The sequence below is a fragment of the Rhinatrema bivittatum genome, chromosome 7 (assembly GCF_901001135.1).
Source record: "Rhinatrema bivittatum chromosome 7, aRhiBiv1.1, whole genome shotgun sequence".
NCBI classification, from domain to species: domain Eukaryota; kingdom Metazoa; phylum Chordata; class Amphibia; order Gymnophiona; family Rhinatrematidae; genus Rhinatrema; species Rhinatrema bivittatum.
This window is the reverse complement of record NC_042621.1, coordinates 43,634,426-43,654,983: the sequence shown is the minus strand read 5'-3', so window position 1 is coordinate 43,654,983 and position 20,558 is coordinate 43,634,426. Positions and strand designations below refer to the sequence as shown.

The 20,558-nt window shown below is 42.4% G+C and overlaps 1 protein-coding gene across 6 annotated transcripts in view; it reads left to right on the top strand.

Moving 5' to 3' along the window:
* NFAT5 (nuclear factor of activated T cells 5) overlaps positions 1-20,558 on the top strand; it is an 852,247-nt gene that overhangs the window by 742,703 nt on the left and 88,986 nt on the right. The gene's annotated exons all lie outside the window — the stretch shown is intronic.

The window sequence follows — 20,558 nt, the reverse complement described above, 5'->3', positions numbered from 1 at the left end:
CAGATTGGTTGTACTTTTTTCTTCAGCACATTTCTTTCTTGTTTAAAAAGCATTCTTTTGACTTTGTGTCAATTATTTTTCAAACCATGGCCAAGAAGGAATCCAGAAGCTTGAAATGTTGTCTAAGAAGTGCCACAGATCTTTGGATGACAGCTACAATATTTCTGCATATGGCTTTTGTCCCAAGATTTTTCCATGAATGGTTCAAACCCATTAGAAAAGGCTCTGAGCTTACATAACTCATACAAGTAAGTCTAGCTCAAAGCTGGTCTTAAAGCTCTGGAAATCAGCCCAGGGGCTGACCATGGTCATGCTAATGACCAGGTTTTATCAAAGCAGTCTTCAGCTAATTTGATTTTTCATTCCAAGTGTAGCACTCTCTGCTCAACCTTGAGATGTCAGTATCTCTGTGCTCTTCATCCTCCCAGTGAGGATCTCACTGGCAGCAATATAATCCTGCCTTCAGTGCTAACGTTTTTGGCTATCTGTTCTCACTTCTTCCTCTTATAACCTGTTCTTCATGTCCAAATGGCATATTTTCTGATTTTTGCCACTGCAGTGGTGGCTGCTAGGGAAGCCCTATTTGCCATGGTGAATCCTGGATGGCAAGAGAGCTCTGCAGATGCACTTTTTTCTTATTTGTATAGGTACTTGAAGAGACTAATTCTGAGGAAATGTTCTAACTGTGAAATTCAGAATATTTTTTTTTATTTATTTATTTGAGTTTTTCTATACCGGCATTCACGGGGATCCGTATCATGTCGGTTTACATAAAACAGGGGGGTGATCAATACATTATAAACGTGCATAAATATAACATGAGTATACATTTTATACAATTACAAATTATAACAAGTTATAAAAGTGCGCAGAAAAATCAGTTACAATAAAACAAGGATGGTTCTATCAAATATTTGTATTAGCAGTTGCTTTTTGCCCCCCCCCCCCCCCTAAAAAAATAAAAGGTAAAAAGCCTCAATAAAAACTGTATCATAAGAGCAGTGATTCCTTCTGGATAGGGCATTTGATGTTCATTAATATCCTGTCTGGGTTAAGGTTCTTATCTTTACCTTCAGCTCTTCCAGACAGGGCATTAATACTAATAAATGTCCAGCAGGCTGTATTACTTAAATCATAAAGTTCTGTTACTTGTCTGTGAGTAGTAGTAATAATTCATGAATGATCTTGAAGTTCTATTAGGTAAACATTAGTTGCTCATTTGGTTAGGATTTTATCATAAGAACATAAGAAAATGCCATACTGGGTCAGACCAAGGGTCCATCAAGCCCAGCATCCTGTTTCCAACAGTGGCCAATCCAGGCCATAAGAACCTGGCAAGTACCCAAAAACTAAGTCTATTCCATGTAACCATTGCCAATGGCAGTGGCTATTCTCTAAGTGAACTTAATAGCAGGTAATGGACTTCTCCTCCAAGAACTTATCCAATCCTTTTTTAAACACAGCTATACTAACTGCACGAACCACATTCTCTGGCAACAAATTCCAGAGTTTAATTGTGCGTTGAGTAAAAAAGAACTTTCTCCGATTAGTTTTAAATGTGCCCCATGCTAACTTCATGGAGTGTCCCCTAGTCTTTCTACTATCCGAAAGAGTAAATAACCGATTCACATCTACCCGTTCTAGACCTCTCATGATTTTAAACACCTCTATCATATCCCCCCTCAGTCTTCTCTTCTCCAAGCTGAAAAGTCCTAACCTCTTTAGTCTTTCCTCATAGGGGAGTTGTTCCATTCCCCTTATCATTTTGGTAGCCCTTCTCTGTACCTTCTCCATCGCAATTATATCTTTTTTGAGATGCGGCGACCAGAATTGTACACAGTATTCAAGGTGCAGTCTCACCATGGAGCGATACAGAGGCATTATGACATTTTCCGTTTTATTCATCATTCCTTTTCTAATAATTCCCAACATTCTGTTTGCTTTTTTGACTGCCGCAGCACACTGAACCGACGATTTCAATGTGTTATCCACTATGACACCTAGATCTCTTTCTTGGGTTGTAGCACCTAAAATGGAACCCAACATCGTGTAATTATAGCATGGGTTATTTTTCCCTATATGCATCACCTTGCACTTATCCACATTAAATTTCATCTGCCATTTGGATGCCCAATTTTCCAGTCTCACAAGGTCTTCCTGCAATTTATCACAATCTGCTTGTGATTTAACTACTCTGAACAATTTTGTGTCATCTGCAAATTTGATTATCTCACTCGTCGTATTTCTTTCCAGATCATTTATAAATATATTGAACAGTAAGGGTCCCAATACAGATCCCTGAGGCACTCCACTGTCCACTCCCTTCCACTGAGAAAATTGCCCATTTAATCCTACTCTCTGTTTCCTGTCTTTTAGCCAGTTTGCAATCCACGAAAGGACATCGCCACCTATCCCATGACTTTTTACTTTTCCTAATTATGAAGGATAGGAGGAGTTTCTTTAATATTTTAGTTATGGAAACATATATAAAAGAGTTGGAATGCAAAAATGAGCAGAAAGATGCATCCAAAGTGTACATACACAACCTGAAAGCATTTTTCCCCTGACCTTCTGCTACACCAGTCCAGAACACTTAGATTTGACCCCTCTTCTAGCCAATGGAGGCAGTTTTATTCATTTTTATTCTTTTGACATCATTACTCCTATATATGGAATGTTAAGCCAGTATTCTCTGCCTCCAGCCGTTGAAAGAACTTCTGATGGTGTAGCAGAATTTTCAAATATATGAAGACAGTTTTAGTCTTACTTTTTCTTTTGACATTTTTCATTGTTTGGCTTACAGTAGCTAAAGATCTAGGGCTAAACATCTGCCTGAAGTGCAGTTAAGAGAGTCTGTGTCCTATTAAGCTCTCTACCTCATAGCAAAGAATCCAGTAGAGCCTGATGTTGTATATTCCAGCAATGCACAGCAGAGAAGCTAAATCTCTGAACTTTCCTTTTCCCACTATTGGTGCTTTCTTCTGGTTGCACTAAGGAAAACTTGTTTAAAAAAAAAAAATAAGAGAAGTTTTTATTCTGAACACCAAAGTGGCCACTGGTAAGGTAGGACTTTCTCAGAAATTCAGATCTCAGATCTGATTTTAAAGATATTTTTTCTTAGAAGTTGTTAAGGCTGTGGACCCAGCTCGGCTGGGGAACCCCCATGGGAACAATCTAGGACTCCAGGGACAGGCTAGTCTAGGGAATCTTCTGCCTATACCACCCACCTTCCCCGCAGGTGACCAGAAGAACTTGAACAAAGGCGCGACCTAATGCTAAAGCTGGACTGGAATCTGGCGTGGAGGCAGAAGTCAGGCAGGACTGAAGATGCCAGTCAGGACTGAAGATAAGAGCCAGAGAAGACTTGGGATGCAGGCTGCAGGGCTGGAGGCTGATGTCTGGTGGGACTGAAGCTCAGGCAAGAACCAAGGTCTGGGATGAACACTGGAACAAGACAGGAGTTAATGATACTAGCAAGCTTGATACAGGAGACCTGGGAGCCAAGGAACAAGGCTAGAGGCAGGAGGCCTGGGAAGTCAGGGAGCAAGGCTTGAGACAGGCGGCTTAGGGAAGTCAGGGAGCAAGGCTTGAGACAGGCAGCTTAGGGAAGTCAGGGAGCAGAAGGCTGCAGAGAGCCACAAGGAATACAGGGTGAGAAGGCTTTGGAAAGCCACAAGGAATACAAGGCAAGAAGGTTTTGGAAAGCCACAAGGTAGAAGGCTGCAGAGAGCCACAAGGAACACAAGACAAAGAAGGCTTGGAAAGCCACAAGGAGTCGAGCAGACAGACTCAATGACAAGGCACTGAATGTAGACTGAGACAGGGCTAAATAGGCAAGAGATCTGCTGAGTCATGAGGGTCACCAAGGCTCGAACTGGAAAGAAGATAGAGGCAACTCCCGGAGGACCTCTGGTGGTTGGGAGGCTGCATGACAAGCAGAATTACAACAGAAGTGGAACAGAGTCGGTTTTTAAGTAATTCCCCAACAGCCACGATATTAGAAAAGTTGTGGCACTGTGCTGCTTATGGGAGTTCACTCTGCTCTGTCTGTCACTGTGGGAATAAGGAAATGAGTGAACATTGTAAAAAAAAGTGCCGAACTCAAAGACACTGGCACTGCCACAAAAAAATGAGATTTCTACTAATTCCATATCTGAAGGGGACTAGGATTTAACTGCTGAACCAGCTTTGGTGGACATTTTGAAAATTGCCCAATCTGAACCGACCAGCAAGGGCATTTTTGCATGTTCAACACAAGTCTCCTCTTATTTTCGCTAGACCCAGTTCTCAAAGACTGGGTAGTTTTGACACAGTTTCACCTAGTTCCTCACGTTATTCACTTGAATTTTTCCAGTTTTAACATCATGCTTTTTGTGCACTGCACAAGCATAATGATTCTGAAGAATCTACAATAAATTAATCCCATTTGCAACCAGCCATTGTTTTCAGCAAAGCATTCCAAAGGGCCGATGTAATAAGACCCGCAGTGAAATTGGCGATAGTTGTCTGCGCATATTTTTTTCTATCATGCACAGCAAAATTCAGGTGTCTCCATGGGATATAATAAAGGATGGCTATGAAGATGAGATGCACGCAGAAAATCAACACTAAAGTAAAACATGCTCAAGGCCCTATGCAATAAACCATGCAAAAACCCACATTAATATGGTGACCTATAAATGATTCTCAGGGCAGAAGCTTTCCTCTTTCATAAAATAGTGAAGAAGTTAGTATTCTAGGAAGGGACTGAAGGTGAGTAGCGCAGAGTCTAACCCCTTCATGTTTCATCTCCAACAGCATGGCAGTTGTACTGGTAGACACTGATAAGCACAGGAAATGCAGCAGAGATTTCTTCAGCCAACCCGCAAAATGTAGCATAGCATCCAGAAAAAGTGAAGGTAATCCATGATTACCCCAGAGCTGCATGGACACACAACCACACTAATGCCAGCAATGATGTAAACTGGCCTCCAAGCAAGCACTTTAACTTAACTCCTGCCCTGACCCAGGCACTAAAGAACCTACCTACAAAAACCCAAACTAACCGATACATGGCTCCCTGCATAGCCTGTGAATAGTTAATTGGCTCCTTTGCATGCCATTTTTTGATCCATTCTGACTCAGCCAATAGGAGAATAGCTACAGAATTATTTCAAAGAGTGGGTCCAATTAACTATAGACCAATTGGTCTTGAACATAATGTGCAATGGATATTCTTTAGAACTAGCAAGTCTAGTAAGACATTCATGGTCTCACCTTGCTCAACTCCAATAAAAAACAATGCTCAACAGATTATAACAGCTTTGTGGCATATATCCAGTATCACCATAAGAAGAAAGGTTCGGCTGTTACACCATCTATTTTGTCAGTCCAAAGAAAGATGGGACTTTCCATCCAATTCTAGATCTAAAAGAAGTAAACAAAAGCTTAATTGTCCCAAACACTGCCCAGTAATGTTGTTCATTTGAAAAGAGGCGTATCTAACTTCACTAGATCTCAAAGAGACATATTGCCACATCCCAATAAGGAAGGGTCTTCAGAAATATCTGTTCTTCTGCTTTACAAGCAAGCATTACCAATTCAGAGTGCTTCCTTTCGGCTTAGCTAGTGCTCCAAGAACTTTTACAAAGGTTATGATTGTAGCTGCGGTTTTCTTAAAAAAGGAAGGGATTGTGGTACATCCATATCTGGATGATTGGTTAATCAGATCAATGTCTTTTCAAGATGGAATCAAGGCAACTTCCAGAGTCTTGGAGGTTTTAGAAAACAAGATTGGATAATGCACTATACAAAAAGCCTACTCAAACGCTGGCAAATTTCTGAATAATGAGCCACTTATCTGACTAGATTTTAGCTGGATAAGTTGTCGTCCAGCTAAAATCTAGATGAATAAAAAAAGAGGCCAGATAACTTACTACTTAATTGGATATCTTCAAAAAACAAATAAAACAAGTTAATAGATACTCTATTGGGCTGTGCACCCCCACCCCACATCCCCTCTTAATGATTAAACATGTCCTGGAATCTGCTGCTGGCCCTCCCCCATCCCTTTACCCATTTCTATATATATTAAAATCTTATGCCGCCACCAGACCCTCCCATTCTCTCACCCTCGTCCAAAGATGCAGTGCAGTATCCCTCCAAAACGAGTAGATGTGACTCGGTTATTTACACTTTCAAATAATAGAAGGACTAGGGGGCATTCCATGCAAGTAGCACATTTAAGACTAATCAGAGAAAATTCTTTTTCACTCAACGCACAATAAAGCTCTGGAATTTGTTGCCAGAGGATGTGGTTAGTGCAGTTAGTGTAGCTGGGTTCAAAAAAGGTTTGGATAAGTTCTTGGAGGAGAAGTCCATTAACTGCTATTAATCAAGTTTACTTAGGGAATAATTGCATCAGTAGCATGGGATCTTCTTAGTGTTTGGGTAATTGCCAGGTTCTTGTGGCCTGGTTTGGCCTCTGTTGGAAACAGGATGCTGGGCTTGATGGACCCTTGGTCTGACCCAGCATGGCAATTTCTTATGTTCTTAAAATCCTCCAAAACCCAAAAAATCCCTAACAAGAGTGGGGTACAAACTTACTCACTCCTGACTCCAGTGCAGCTTCTGATGCAAAGGATATAATTTTAAAAGGAGTTACGCTTGTAAATGTAACATACTATTGTAGCAATTTTTAAAAAGCATTTATGTGTGTAAAGTGCTGTTCTTACATGTCCTGTGAACAATTCAATGACATATTGTAGCAGTTTTCAAAAGCCCACTTACATGGGTAAAGTGCATTTACACATGTAAAAGCAAGTTTGCTTACCGTAAACGGTGTTTCCGTAGATAGCAGGATGAATTAGCCATGCTGTCATGGGATCTGTCAATCAGGTCCGGGAGGCGGAGCATGTCAAAGCAGAGATCAGAGCTTTGCTCTCTGCAGCTGCGCATGTGTTCCCGCGCAGGAAAGTAACGGAATCTCCTCAGTCTGTGATTAAGCCTTAGTGTAGTCAAAGACTTGGTGACTGCCAGGGAGGAGGGTGGGTCAGCATGGCTAATTCATCCTGCTGTCTACAGAAACACCGTTTACGGTAAGCAAACTTGCTTTCTCCAGTCGATAGCAGGGCTGAATTAGCCATACTGTCATGGGAGTCCCAATCTCCCGATCACGTTGTTTTTGATATATATGTTTGTACGTGATCTTTGACAGTGTGGCAGTCACCGTGGACAGGAGGATAGAGATTGCAGGATTGCTGGCCCTATCTTCGCATCCGTGGCTGCTTGTTGATCAAGGCAGTAGTGAGATGTGAAGGTATGGAGCGATGACCATGTAGCTGCCTTGCAAATGTCTATGGGTTGCACATTCCTTAGGTGTGCCAATGAGGCTGCTACTGCTCTGACTTGGTGAGCTTTCGACTCTGAATGTAGTTGTAGTTTCTGTTTATGGTAACAGAATTTGATGCACTGTGCTATCCAGCTGGAGATGGTGCGTTTAGCCACTGGTAATCCAGGTGCCTTTGGGTCAAAGGAGACAAAGAGTTGAGAAACACGGGAGTCCGAGTTTGTCCTTTCTTTGTAGTATGCTAAAGCTCTTTTACAATCTAGTGTGTGCAGTAGTTTTTCCCTATCATTTGCATGAGGTTTAGGGAAAAAGGTCGGTAATTCCATGGTCTGATTGAGATGGAATTGGAAACCACTTTTGGTAGGAAGGAAGGGTGAGTTCAGAGAACTACCTTTTGGTGATGAAATTGCAAATATGGAGAATAATGGACCAAGGCCATTATTCACTAACTCTCCGTACTGATGTTACTGCAACCAAGAATACCACTTTCCAGGTGAGGTATTTAATATGTGCCGAGTCCATGGGTTCAAATGGGGAAAGCATGAGCTGTTCCAGAACTATGTTGAGGTTCCATGGAACCAGAGGTTTAGAGATCGGAGGACGAATGTGAGTTAGCCCCTTAATGAAACAAGATAGTAAGGGGTGATTGGATATAGGAATATTGTTAACTGGTCTATGATATGCCCCTATGGCACTGAGATGAACTCTGATGGATGATGTTGCTAGACCCGCTGTATATAGTGTATGAAGATAATCAATGAGCAACTCAGGTGAGCAGTCTAATGGTGGTACACCTTTGGAAATACACCATGTAGAGTAATGTTTCCATTTATAGCTATAATTTTTCCTCGCTGAGAGTTTTCTGGATTCTAACAAGATGAATTGTGCCGAGGCGGAAACTCCCTGTTCTGTTAGAAGGAGCCTCTCAATCTCCACGCTGTCAAGTGGAGAGATGAGTGTAGCTGGTGTAGAAGCGTCCCTTGATCTTGGCAGAGAAGATTTTGGCGATTCGGTAATCGAATTGGATCCATGATGGATAGTCGGAGAAGGAAACTGTACCACGGTTGCCTCGGCCAAGCGGGGCTATGAGTATCAGTTGAGCTTTGTCTGCTATGCACTTTTGAATTGTCCTTGTTATGAGTGGTATGGGAGGAAAGGCGTATAGAAGGCCTGTCGTCCATGGGATAAGGAAGGCATCTTGGGCGATCCTGAATTGGCTAGGTCTTATTAAGCAGAATTTGGGAACTTGAGCATTGAACTCCGTTGCAAAGAGATCCATCGAAGGCGTCCCCCACTGCATGAATATGTCTTGGGCTATTTCTGTATTGAGTGCCCACTCGTGAGGATGAAAGATGTGGCTTAGCTTGTCCGCTCTTGTGTTTGCAACTCCTGGTAGGTAAGTTGCCTGGAGATGTAAGCAATTTCGATGAGCATGTTCGAAGATTGTCAGGGTCTCCTTGCAAAAGGACTGTGAACCAGACCCTCCTTGTTTGTTGATGTAAAACATTGCGGCTTGGTTGTCCGTGTAGATCATGACCCTGCGTCCTTTCAGGTGGTCTTGGAACACTCGTAATGCATTCCGAATCGCTCTGAGTTCTAATAAATTTATTTGCAAGTTTTGTTCCGAGATTGTCCATAACCCTTGTGTTTCGTAAATCTCGAGGTGTGCACCCCAGCCCTTGCGAGACGCATCTGTGGTTAATACTGCGTTATGAGGAGAGGAACTGAACAATGCTCTCTTGGATAGGGTGGAGTCTAGGAGCCACCACGTTATATCTTTTCTCATTTCGGCGGTCAACGATAACTTCTGTGTCAATGGTTGCGAGTGCTGTTTCCATTGACGTTTCAAGCCCCATTGCAGGCGTCTCATGTGTAGCCTGGTGTTGGGAACAATGAAATTTGCCGCTGCTATGTGGTCGAGGACTACTAAAACCTGTCTCACTGAAGGTCTCTGAGTATGGTTCAAGGTATGTAACAGAAGACGGAATTGTGATATTCTGTCGCTTGGTAGTTATGCCCTGTTGCGCGTAGTGTCCAGGCATGCTCCTATGAACTGTAACTGTTGTGTTGGTTGTAGGTGTGATTTCTGAAAATTGATCACCAATCCTAATTCTTGCAAGCATTGTATCACTCGATGGAGGTGCTCAAGTAAGTTGTTTGGAGTTGGGGCGATTATGAGCCAATCGTCCAGATATGGAAAGATGGTTATACCTTGTCTGAGATGAGCCACCACCACTACCATGCATTTGGTGAACACTCTGGGTGCAGCCGATAGTCCAAAGGGGAGAACTTTGTACTGGTAGTGTTGATGCCTGTAGCGAAAACATAGGTAATGCCACGAGGATGGATGGATTGAAATGTGTGTGTAAGCATCCTTCAGGTCGATGGAACACATCCAGTCGTTGGTTTGAATCAGAGGAAGGATTGATTTCAACGATACCATTTTGAATTTCTCTTTGGTGAGAAATGTGTTCAATTCCCTTAGGTCTAGGATGGGGTGAAGGCCACCCGACATCTTGGGTATGAGGAAGTATGGGGAATAAAATCCTACTGATTGGGTTCCTAGGTAAATTTGTCGAATTGCTTGTTGTTTGCGAAGCAAAGCAATTTCCTCCCCCAGTTGTGGTTGGAAGTTGTGAATCTTGAAAGTGGAAAGATGAGGTAATATGGGTTTTGTGACAAATTGGAGTTGGTAGCCATGACGTACTATCTCCAAAACCCATTGATCGGATGTTATTCTCTCCCAGGCTGCCAAGTAGGAATGAATCCTGCCAGGTGGTGCTTGATGTTGTGGTGGCTGGGTAACTAAAAAGATGAAGTCGCTTTCACTGCAGTAGCCGGCTGTTGTGCCTGCTGTCTCTGGTTACGTGGTTTACCTCTACGTTGGTTTGAGGTATTCTGTTGTGGAGCAGGACGCTGGTACGCAGGGTAAGCCTGTGTACAAAAGGACTGGTAAGATCTGTAGGGTTTCCTGGCATATGAATTGCCTACGAGTAGATCCAATATAACAGCGTGTGGTCAAATAGTTAGGATGTGATGTTAATGATTGTACTACTAGAGCTTCTTCCTTCAGTTTACCTACTGTGTCCTGAAATCGTTCTCCGAACAAGTTATCTCCTGTACATGGGAGGTTTGTTAGTTTTTCATGCAAATCTTCACGTATCCATGCTTAGCGTAACCATGCTAGTCTGCGGGCTGCAATGGCTGTTGCCAATGCCCTAGACGTTTCATATGCCTCATAGATTGACCTCAAAAGGTGTCGGGAACACTCTTCCATGTCATGAAGAGGTGGAGGTATCTGACCCGCAGTCGAGGAAAGCATACCTTTTATAGCCTGTATGCACTCATATAGGTATTGTACCATGTAGAACTGATGGTGCATAATTCGGGCATTCAACATTGAGTTATGGTATATTTTCCTGCCAAACTCATCTAAATATTTGTTGTCTTTCCCTGGTGGGTATGAGGAATGTGACTTTGTTTTCTTAAATCTTTGCATCGCCAACTCTACTACAATTGAAGCATGAGGTAATTGTGGTACAGAGTACAGTGATGTTTTCCTCATACGGAATTTTATGTCCGTTTTTCTGGAAACCGCTGCGATTGCGTAAGGTGTTTCCCAGGATTTCTGTAAGACTGAATGCAGGAGTTCTTGTGGTGGAAGAGATGTTGGTTCCCCTAGAGTATCAAAAATCTTTAGGAGACCAAGGGTTTCTGACCTAGGGTCTGTCTCTTTTTGGACCTCTAGATGCAGTATTGTACCCAATTTTTCTAGAAATTTTGGGTATGTAAGGTCTACCGGAGGGGAATTCGGCTCCTGAGGTTGTTCCTGCGGATCCGATGGGAATCCCGTAGATGATGATGGGGATGTTTGCGGTGAAGGAGAATCAAAAGATGTATCCTGTTTATAATTTGGTGAAGCTGGTCGGTTTGCTATGGGAGATGTTGGAGGCTCCACCGACAGTTCTCTATTAGTCTGCGTCTTATGTTCCGGAGAACTGTCATCAACAATACTAGTCATTTTGAATGATGACTGAAGAGTTTCATAAAAACCTGCTAAGGATTGGGACAATTGATAAAATGCCTCTTTTGTACGAGGGGGCATTATTGTACGATCATCTGGTTTTTGTGATTCACATGATTTATGGTGCATTGGAGAATTTTGAGGTAAAGTAGTGTATACTTTATGGTCTTTCTGTTTTTTGTTGCATATTTTGTCCCTCGAATACTCTGAAGCTGTAGAAGCGTTAGAGGAAGCAACTTGTATTACCTCTCTGTGGGAGAAGGTATTTGAAGTTGGTATATGAGATGATTTTTTTTTTTAATTTATACTTTATTAATTTTTCAAAATAATACAAATAAGGATTACATACCTTACCATAAGGAATAGCATTACATGTTTTAAATCCATATAAGTAATTTCAACATTGTGTTCCATAAACTTTATCATTTATGCTATATCCTCATTTTACTATGAAAGTCTGGGAGACCATTGTAAAGTAATTGGAGCATATAATTAACCATTCTTTCAATTATTGTCATTATTAGAAAGTGGTAGGGGTAAAAAAAACATTTCTACTGAGAACACATCAGAATTAAGTTATTTCTCTTGAAAGCAAAAAATTTTCTAATTGATCTGGTTCAAAAAATACATGTCGTACTTTCTCTATTGTCATTATACACTTACTAGGAAATTTAATCAATATCTGCGCACCCAGGGCACGAGCTCTTGGACACAGATTCAGAAATTTTTTGCGACGTATTTGCGTTGTTCTAACTACGTCTGGATATATCCATACCTTTTCTCCTAAATATTGTTTATTCATATTCCTAAGGAAATTTCTTAATACATTATCTCTCTCAGCGGGGGAGGTAAAAGTAACCAGCAGTATACCCCTTTTCTCTATCTGTTTTTCTTGGGAGGTTTCTAAAAACCCCGATAGATCTTCTAAGGGGGAAACTGATGGAAGATCACTTTTAGGAATATCTCCACCCTGAATATCTTCTCCTACAAATTTAAGATATCAGATGTAAAATATGCTTTGATTATATTAGGCATATTTGTTGGGGAGAAAGTTAGTATCTCCCGGAGATAATTATTTAGTTGTTCTTTTGGGGAGATAAGTTTGCACTTGGGAAAATTTACGACTCTCAGATTGTTATATCTGAGTCTATTCTCCAGATTCTCTATTTTCTTATCTGTTCTAGATTCACCCTGGATCAAATTTGACTGAATTTCTTTTATCTGAGCTACCTGAGAGTCCAATTCTTGTAACTTATTAGAGTTAGATAGTACTACCGGATTAACTATTGCATTTTGATCTTGAAAGCCTCGAAAGGCTTGAGTTAAAGAAATCATTGTTTTTTCAAATACCGACACAGCATTCCATAAAACATCTAGAGTTACAACTTCTGGTTTCTCTAACAGTGTAACCTCAGGTATTTTAAACATAGATCTTAAGGAAACATCTCCTAAACAACCCTTATCTGATGTGACATCCCCCTCAGTGGAGGATGGCTTCAATTTGCCAGGCCCACTTAATGTCCCGATGTTTAATTCTTTCAAGGCGATTAAAACTTTCTCGCCTTGACTCTGTCCATCTTTTACATCAGCTGTTTCTCCCTCGAACACCTCTCCCAATTGTGACATCTCTGGTCGCATGGGAGCCGTAGAATCAGGTGATTTATTATGGACCGGGGGGTGAGGGAGTCTCAGGAGCCCCTGGGCTCAAAGATATTTCGTCGAAAGGATTTGGATTTTGCTCCAAAACCAAAGTCCCAGCCGACTCTCCAGGGGTATCCCCTACCGCGGCGAAGAATTCCTTAATCTTTGTTTGAGCTGGGGAAGGTAAACGTGGGGTCGAGGTACCCTCCCTCACCTTCCCCTTTCTCTTCGAGTGAGGCATAATATAAAAAGGAAATAAGTCACAAAACAAAGTAATAAGGTTCCGCTTACCGACTTCTTTCTGTTATTTCCAATGGGCTCTCAGTGAGGACTGTTGCTTCAGAGGGGATAATATCTTAATTCAAATGTTAAAAAGGAAAATTTTCCAGCCGTGGAGCAATTTCTTTACCAAGCCGCGCGCGCTGGATTTTGTAGGCAGGAGCTAGGTGGGGTGGAAGTGACGTCACACCCCTCCTCCTCACCGGGGATTCCGGGGTCCGTTCTCAATGGACCTCTCTAGCGGCGGAATTAGCCTCCTCAGCTGGCTCTCAAACCTTGCCTCCTCCGATACAGGTCAGTCCTGTCTCTCGCCGCTGCACGCTGGATTTTGTAGGCAGGAGCTCAGTGGGGGCGGAAGTGATGTCACGCCCCTCCTCCTCACCGGGGATTCCGGGGTCCGTTCTCAATGGACCTCTCTAGCGGCGGAATTAGCCTCCTCAGCTGGCTCTCAAACCTTGCCTCCTCTGATACAGGTCAGTCCCGTCTCTCGCCGCTGCACGCCGGATTTTGTAGACAGGAGCTCGGTGGGGGCAGAAGTGACGTCACGCCCCTCCTCCTCACCGGGGATTCCGGGGTCCGTTCTCAATGGACCTCTCTCTAGCGTCGGAATTAGCCTCCTCAGCTGGCTCTCAAACCTTGCCGCCTCCGATACAGGTCAGTCCCGTCTCTCGCCGCTGCACGCCGGATTTTGTAGGCAGGAGCTTGGTGGGGGCGGAAGTGACATCACGCCCCTCCTCCTCACCGGGGATTCCGGGGTCCGTTCTCAATGGACCTCTCTAGCGGCGGAATTAGCCTCCTCAGCTGGCTCTCAAACCTTGCCTCCTCCGATACAGGTCAGTCCCCATATGAGATGATTTAGAAGTCGAAGGGCTTACTTCCCATGTTGCACTGCTCTTTGCCGGCTTTTTGTGGTGGGAGTGTCGTGAGTGCTTATGATAGTGTGACGACGAGTCTGTATGACTTCTCCGTGAAGACTGTGATCGTTTTCTACGTTTTATTGTAAACTCTGTCGAATTATCTCTCGAAGAAAGGGAAGTATCCGAACGAGTTGAGGTTATTGATGGAGAGGCTGAAGAAGACCTTTGTGAGGGTCCACGTCTTTGTTTCAACTCATTTTGTAATACTTGAGATGGGTGTTCATGTGTCTTATGCGTGGATTTGGATTTATGCGCGGATCTAGACTTGTGCGCATATCTTTCTGTTTCCGTACTCGCAAGAGTGATCGGCGCCGATGTCTCCAGCGCCGTGCGCACAGGTGGTGTTGGCGCCATGTGCGCAAATGTCGACAGCGCCGTGCGCGTAGAGTTTCCTTTGGTTGTGTGCACAGACTGCTTTGGCGCCTTGCGCACAGATGTCTTCGGCGCCCTGCGCGCAGAAATCTTCTGCATCGTGCGCACAAGTGTCTTCGGCACCATGTGCATAGAAATGTTGTGCTCAGATACTTCTTCAGGCGCCGAAGTGTTATGCGCCGACACTTTTGTATGCGCATAAGGCGCCTTAGGCGCAGAAGTTTTAGGCGCCGAGATTTTTGGTGCCAATGTGTCCTGCACTGGCAATTCTGGCTCTTTGGATTTTTGAAAATCCAATGGCCTTTGTCGGCTTGCCACATCCTTACCTCCAAGATTGGAGGATTGAGGATCCGACGATGATGCCCTCTTTTTTGAGGGAGCCAGTAAAATCGCAGGGCCAGGTGATGAATGAGCCTCCGATGGCTCCGGTGAAGCAAAAAGTTCCTGAAGCCTGTAGGCCCTTTGCTTCAGTGCTCTGGGTGACATCCTCGAGCAAAATTCACAATCTTCCCGATTGTGATCTGGTCCTAGGCATCGGTAACATCGGTCATGGCCATCCATGACCGACATTACCTTGCCGCAATTACAGGGCTTAAACCCCGATTTTGACATGTTTTGTTTTATTAAAGCTGAGGAGAAGAACAGCTCTGCGTGCGATCCCGCACGCAGAAAGAACAGACTGAGGAGATTCCGTTACTTTCCTGCGCGGGAACACACGCGCAGCCGTAGAGAGCAAAGTTCTGATCTCTGCTTTGAAAAGCTCCGCCTCCCGGACCTGATTGACAGATCCCATGACAGCATGGCTAATTCAGCCCTGCTATCGATGGGAAAAACCCAGTTTAAACGTGTAAATGCCTTTTAAAATCAGGCCCAAAGTGCGCTGGAGCTGGGAGTAGGTAAGTTTGTATCTTGCTCTTGGCAGGATTATTTTTTGATTGGGGGGAGGCTGTGTGCCATGCTGTATCTTTGAACTGGGAGGGGGGGGAGTGCCTGGCAGCAGCACACAATTTTAGAAATGGGGAAGAGGCTGACGGGGAGAACCAGCAGTGGACCCCAGGACATTTTTTTTAAACTGTTTATTTATAGAAAATTTTACAGAGCAGTTAGATAGTACAGTTTGGCATACATCTCCACTAAAATAGATGAATAAAATGCACTATATATTAAGTTCTTCCCCTTTCAGCTTGCATCATAGTTTTCAATATCAGCAATTTCACAAATTTGCTTCTACCAGTATTCCATGCACGGATAGAATTTCCAAAAGGTAGCAATAGTAAATTTGGCAGAGAGAAAGAGTTGAGCTGCTAATGGTCTGTGTTTGGAATGAACTAATGAACCAACTCACTTCCCTAGCCACCCCAAGTGCGGTGACAGATAAATTGGAGTATCAATAATATTTATTTATCTATTTCCAAACTTATATTCTGCATAGTCCAAATGATCAAAACAGATCAAAAGACACATACACAATATCATCAGAAAATAAATTAAAAAAACATTTCAATAAAAACACAAATATGAAAATTAAAAACAAAATACATAAGTAAAATTGAATCAAAATAAAACAACATAAAACATGTGACATAAAACCTAAAAGCTGCATAATAGTGCCAAAACTATCCTGCATATTAGATCAAAGATTTCTTGCGACATCAGACTGATGCACTCTTGGACAGAACTACCACACATAAATATATATAACTCTTTCACTACAGTCTCAGCAACATTACATGTCAAAGTTTAGAAAAGGTTTAATGAGAAAGGGTGCTATGCCAGAACCGGATAATCCGTTCCACCCTCCAGGTACATAAAGAAATACAGTGCGCTGCCCTTCATATGCCCTGCCAGGCAGACTCATTGACTCATCTCCTCTGCATGAGTCCAAAGCACTGTATCATGGAAATTTACCGTATTTAGCATAGATTAAACCCCAATATAGGATAGAAATACCCCTGTTTGAGGAGTCTGCCTCACCTAGGAATTTTCCAACCCATTCAGTTGCAAACTGAAGTGTTTTCTCAGCACATCCCTAACGTGCAAGTACAAACCATAGGATTCAGGAGGTAAGTCATACTCCTGTTTTAATTGTTGAAAGGATTTAAATACCACATCATCCTAGTAATGCACCACAAAGAATAGACCCAAGTCTTTCCATATTTTACAAGTTGGGAAAAGGTACATGTAGCAACAAGGGGGGGTTCATGTAGACTGGAGCTATAGGGGTGAGAAACTCTGAGGTATATCCAATATATATTTGAGCCTGCTTCCAAATCCCCAATGTGCCAGAATAGGGCAATTCTCACATTGACTGACATAAGGAAGAAGGTGGGAGAAACAGAGTTAATAGCTCAACCGCAGAAGCTTGCTGCTTTTCCTAGGGGAGCCAGGAATTATCCATGTCTTCAAACCAAGCTTTTAAGCATATCAAATGCATTGCCCAATAGTAAATGCGAAGGTTAGAGAGAACAACACTTCCCTGAGCCTTTGCCAACCATAACGTGATAAGGTGATACACACCTGTTTATGTCTCCAAATAAACTTAGTCATCAGACCGTGCAGTTCTACAAAAACTTTGGCGAGAATAATACAGGGATCGTGCTGAAAGAGATACAGCAAATGAGACAGAATGTTCATCTTAAGAATACTATATCTACCCACCCAAGAGACTGGGACCTCTTCCCATATAAGTAAGTCACTCTTAACCTTGTCTAGTGCCACCCCATATTTTTGCCAATAGAATTCTATAGGTACCCAAATAATAAACACTCTCAGATATTTGAAGCCATTTCGGGCCACTCGGAATGAACTCAAACAGGCAGGCAGGGAAATCTTTCCCCCAAAGGGGTTTTTTTTCTGATTTTTTAAAGTTAACTTTGTATCCCGAACAAGTACCATAAAAGGACAAGTTCATCACAGCTGGACCTGATGTCTGAGGTTCAGTCAAATAAAGGACATCATCCGCCTATAAAAATATTTTGTGTTACCGTCTGCCCAAATGGATACCTTTAATATTCACCAGTTACTGGATGGCTTCTCAAGGGCCTCTATTGCTAGGACAAAAAGAAATGGGGAAAGCGGACATCCCTGTCTTATGCCCCTCATTATAGGGAAGAAAGAGATTAAAGAGCCATTGATAAGTAACGTCACTCATGTTTTTTGGTTTTTTTTTTTATAAAGAGCTTGTATCCAAGCTATAAAGCATTCCGATAGCCCTACCATACCCAGCACTGCAAACAGACCGGGCATCTGCAATACCTTGGCTAAGATTTTGAGATGGAGTTTAGCAATGAGATTGGACAATAGGAGCCACAGTCAGTTTCATCTATCCCTTTCTTATATATAAGAGAAGTAGTAGGTATCCGCCATGTACCCTAAGGATGCTTTTTGAATCCCTGATGGGATTTTCTTTCAGCACGATCCCTGATGGGCCAGGGAATTCTTCAACTTAGGCAGATCAAGGGACACCAAAAATTGCCGTATGGCTGACCTGATGACAGTATCCTGATAAGAGTTAAGCTCACTGTAATATTTAACAAATTCTCGTTCAGTAGCAGAAGGCTCATACTTAATTTGATCATCCCATCTCTAATTTTTAGAATGGCAGATCTTCCAGCCGCTTCTTTACAGCTCTAGCCAATAGGATCCTGGGATTATTTCCGTGCTTATAGAATTTGAGCCTAGTGCAGAGGTGACCAACTCCAATCCTCAAGAGCCACAAACAGGCCAGATTTTAAGGATATCCAAAATGAGTATGCATGAGATAGATTTGCATACAGTGGAGGCAGTGCATGCAAATCTATGCCATGCATGTTTATTGTGGATATCCTGAAAACCTGGCCTTTTTGAGGCTTTCAAGGACCAGAGTTGGCCACCCCTGGCTTTGGTGTATTTCAGAGCTTTCTCTATTGCACTTGTTTCTAAAGTTTTTAACTATCATCTTCTCTCGTCAAGCAATCCAATTTGTGTTGGGACTCCTTTTTAATTTCATTTACCAGTATATCCATTTGTTTCTTTCATTCTCCTTATTTGAAACTGGCATAAGAAATTTTTGTACCCCTAAAGTATGCCTTGAACCCCTCCCATCTAAGAAGAGATGAATAATCATGCTCAGCATTATTTGTAGAAAAGTCAGTGACTGCTTTTCTAACAAAGGTATTGAAATTTTTATCACCCAACAGCAAAGAATTAAAGCTGTATGTAGGGGACAACCCACCCAAATCAATAGACAAAACTATCAGATGATGGTCATGGTACTAACCAATATATCACTGTCCCAAACAAATGAATATCATACAAGCACAGAAAATAGCCTGACTACATTTTATGTCTTGAGGTGTAAAATGTAATGTCCCTTCTGCCAGGATTCTGTTCCTTCCATGCATCAGTCAACTTGAATGTCCCAATGATTAGAGACCATTCTCTGTTCAATCCTCCCTTACTCAGAGAGGAGGAGGATTTATCTAGGACTGGGTTCAGACAGACATTACAATCTCCTTTATGAATCAACCTCCCTGCACCAAACATTGCAAGATTATCAGCTATACTTTTATAAAAAATCTCTATTCTGTGTTAGGAGCATAGATATTCACCAGAGTGAACTTTACTCTAACATAACAAATCTGCCTTCAGGATCACTTAATGACCTAAGAACCATGAGAGGCAGATTTTTATCAATAAGGATACATACTCTTCTACTTCATGAGTTAAAGTGGGAGTAGAAAATCTGTTCCACCCAACCCACTTTCAGTTTTTCATGTTCATTCCTGGTAAGATATGTCTCCTGCAGCAGGAAAATTTGAGCCCCATTGCAGCATGACAGCTGGAGAATTTATTTCTTTTTAATGGGTGTAGAGATGCCTCTAACATTCCAGTCATATTAACGTGACTATTAGATAGAAGAAAACATAACAGTAAGTTGAAACTTCCATACAGGTGAAGAGAACATCAACAATTGGTCCATACTATCATACCAATGCATCCACGTCTTTTTGTTTGCAGAAATGATATGCCAAAATTGAGAATTTTGTATAGGCCACATCCCAGCTTAGGCCTAATTTCTTCTTTGCAAACCCCCAACCAACCCATCATCCAAAACCTCCTCATATAATATAACCCAAATCCCTCATCAAAGATATATCCCCAACCACTAACGACTCTGAAACCTTCCGGTAAGAAACAAATCGTGACAGAAAAGAAACATTCAACCCCATGCCCACCTCCCCACCTGACCACTGTTAACTAAACTTCATGAACTCAGCACAGTATCTGCATACAAGAAAATAAGGAATCAGTAAGAAACACAATTGTAAGTAGTACTGTTTACAACAAAAAACAGGGAGTCCAGTAAACATAAAAAACATCCTCAGCTTCTTGAATATCCATATATCAAAAGATAGTAATAACTTAGATACGATGATGAAAAGAACTTATAAAACAGAATGAAAACAGTCCAGTTCTTGAAAAACATCTGCAAGAAGCTGAAAGGCAGACAGAAAATTCTCCTAGGACAAGCAGGACGGTAGTCCTCACACATGGGTGACATCATCAGATGGAGCCCAGCACGGAAAACCTATGCCAAAGTTTCTAGAAACTTTGACTGGCACACTGAGCATGCCCGTCATGCCACTATCCACTCGTCAACGCAGGGTACCTCTTCAGTCTCTTCTTTTCCACGGAGCATTTGCCTTGGGGTTGTGGAACTCTGCTCTTTTTCTTCAGTTTTTCGGTCAGTCACCGTCTGTTTTTCTATGCTAGGTCCCTCTTCTCCCATCGGTTCCCCTATTAGGTGGCACGGTAAGTTTTCCCTTCTGTGCAGTAGATTCCCAGCGGTGTCACTGTATCGGTGGCTGTCAGTCATTGACAGCTCGCCGGATCTTTTTCAAATGGCGTCAGGTTTTCGTTGTTGCCTTCAATGCCCACGGACCATGTCTCTGACAGATTAGTGTGAGGTCTGTATCCTCTGCCTGGTGGCATTGCACAACGTCTGGGGGTGTCATTT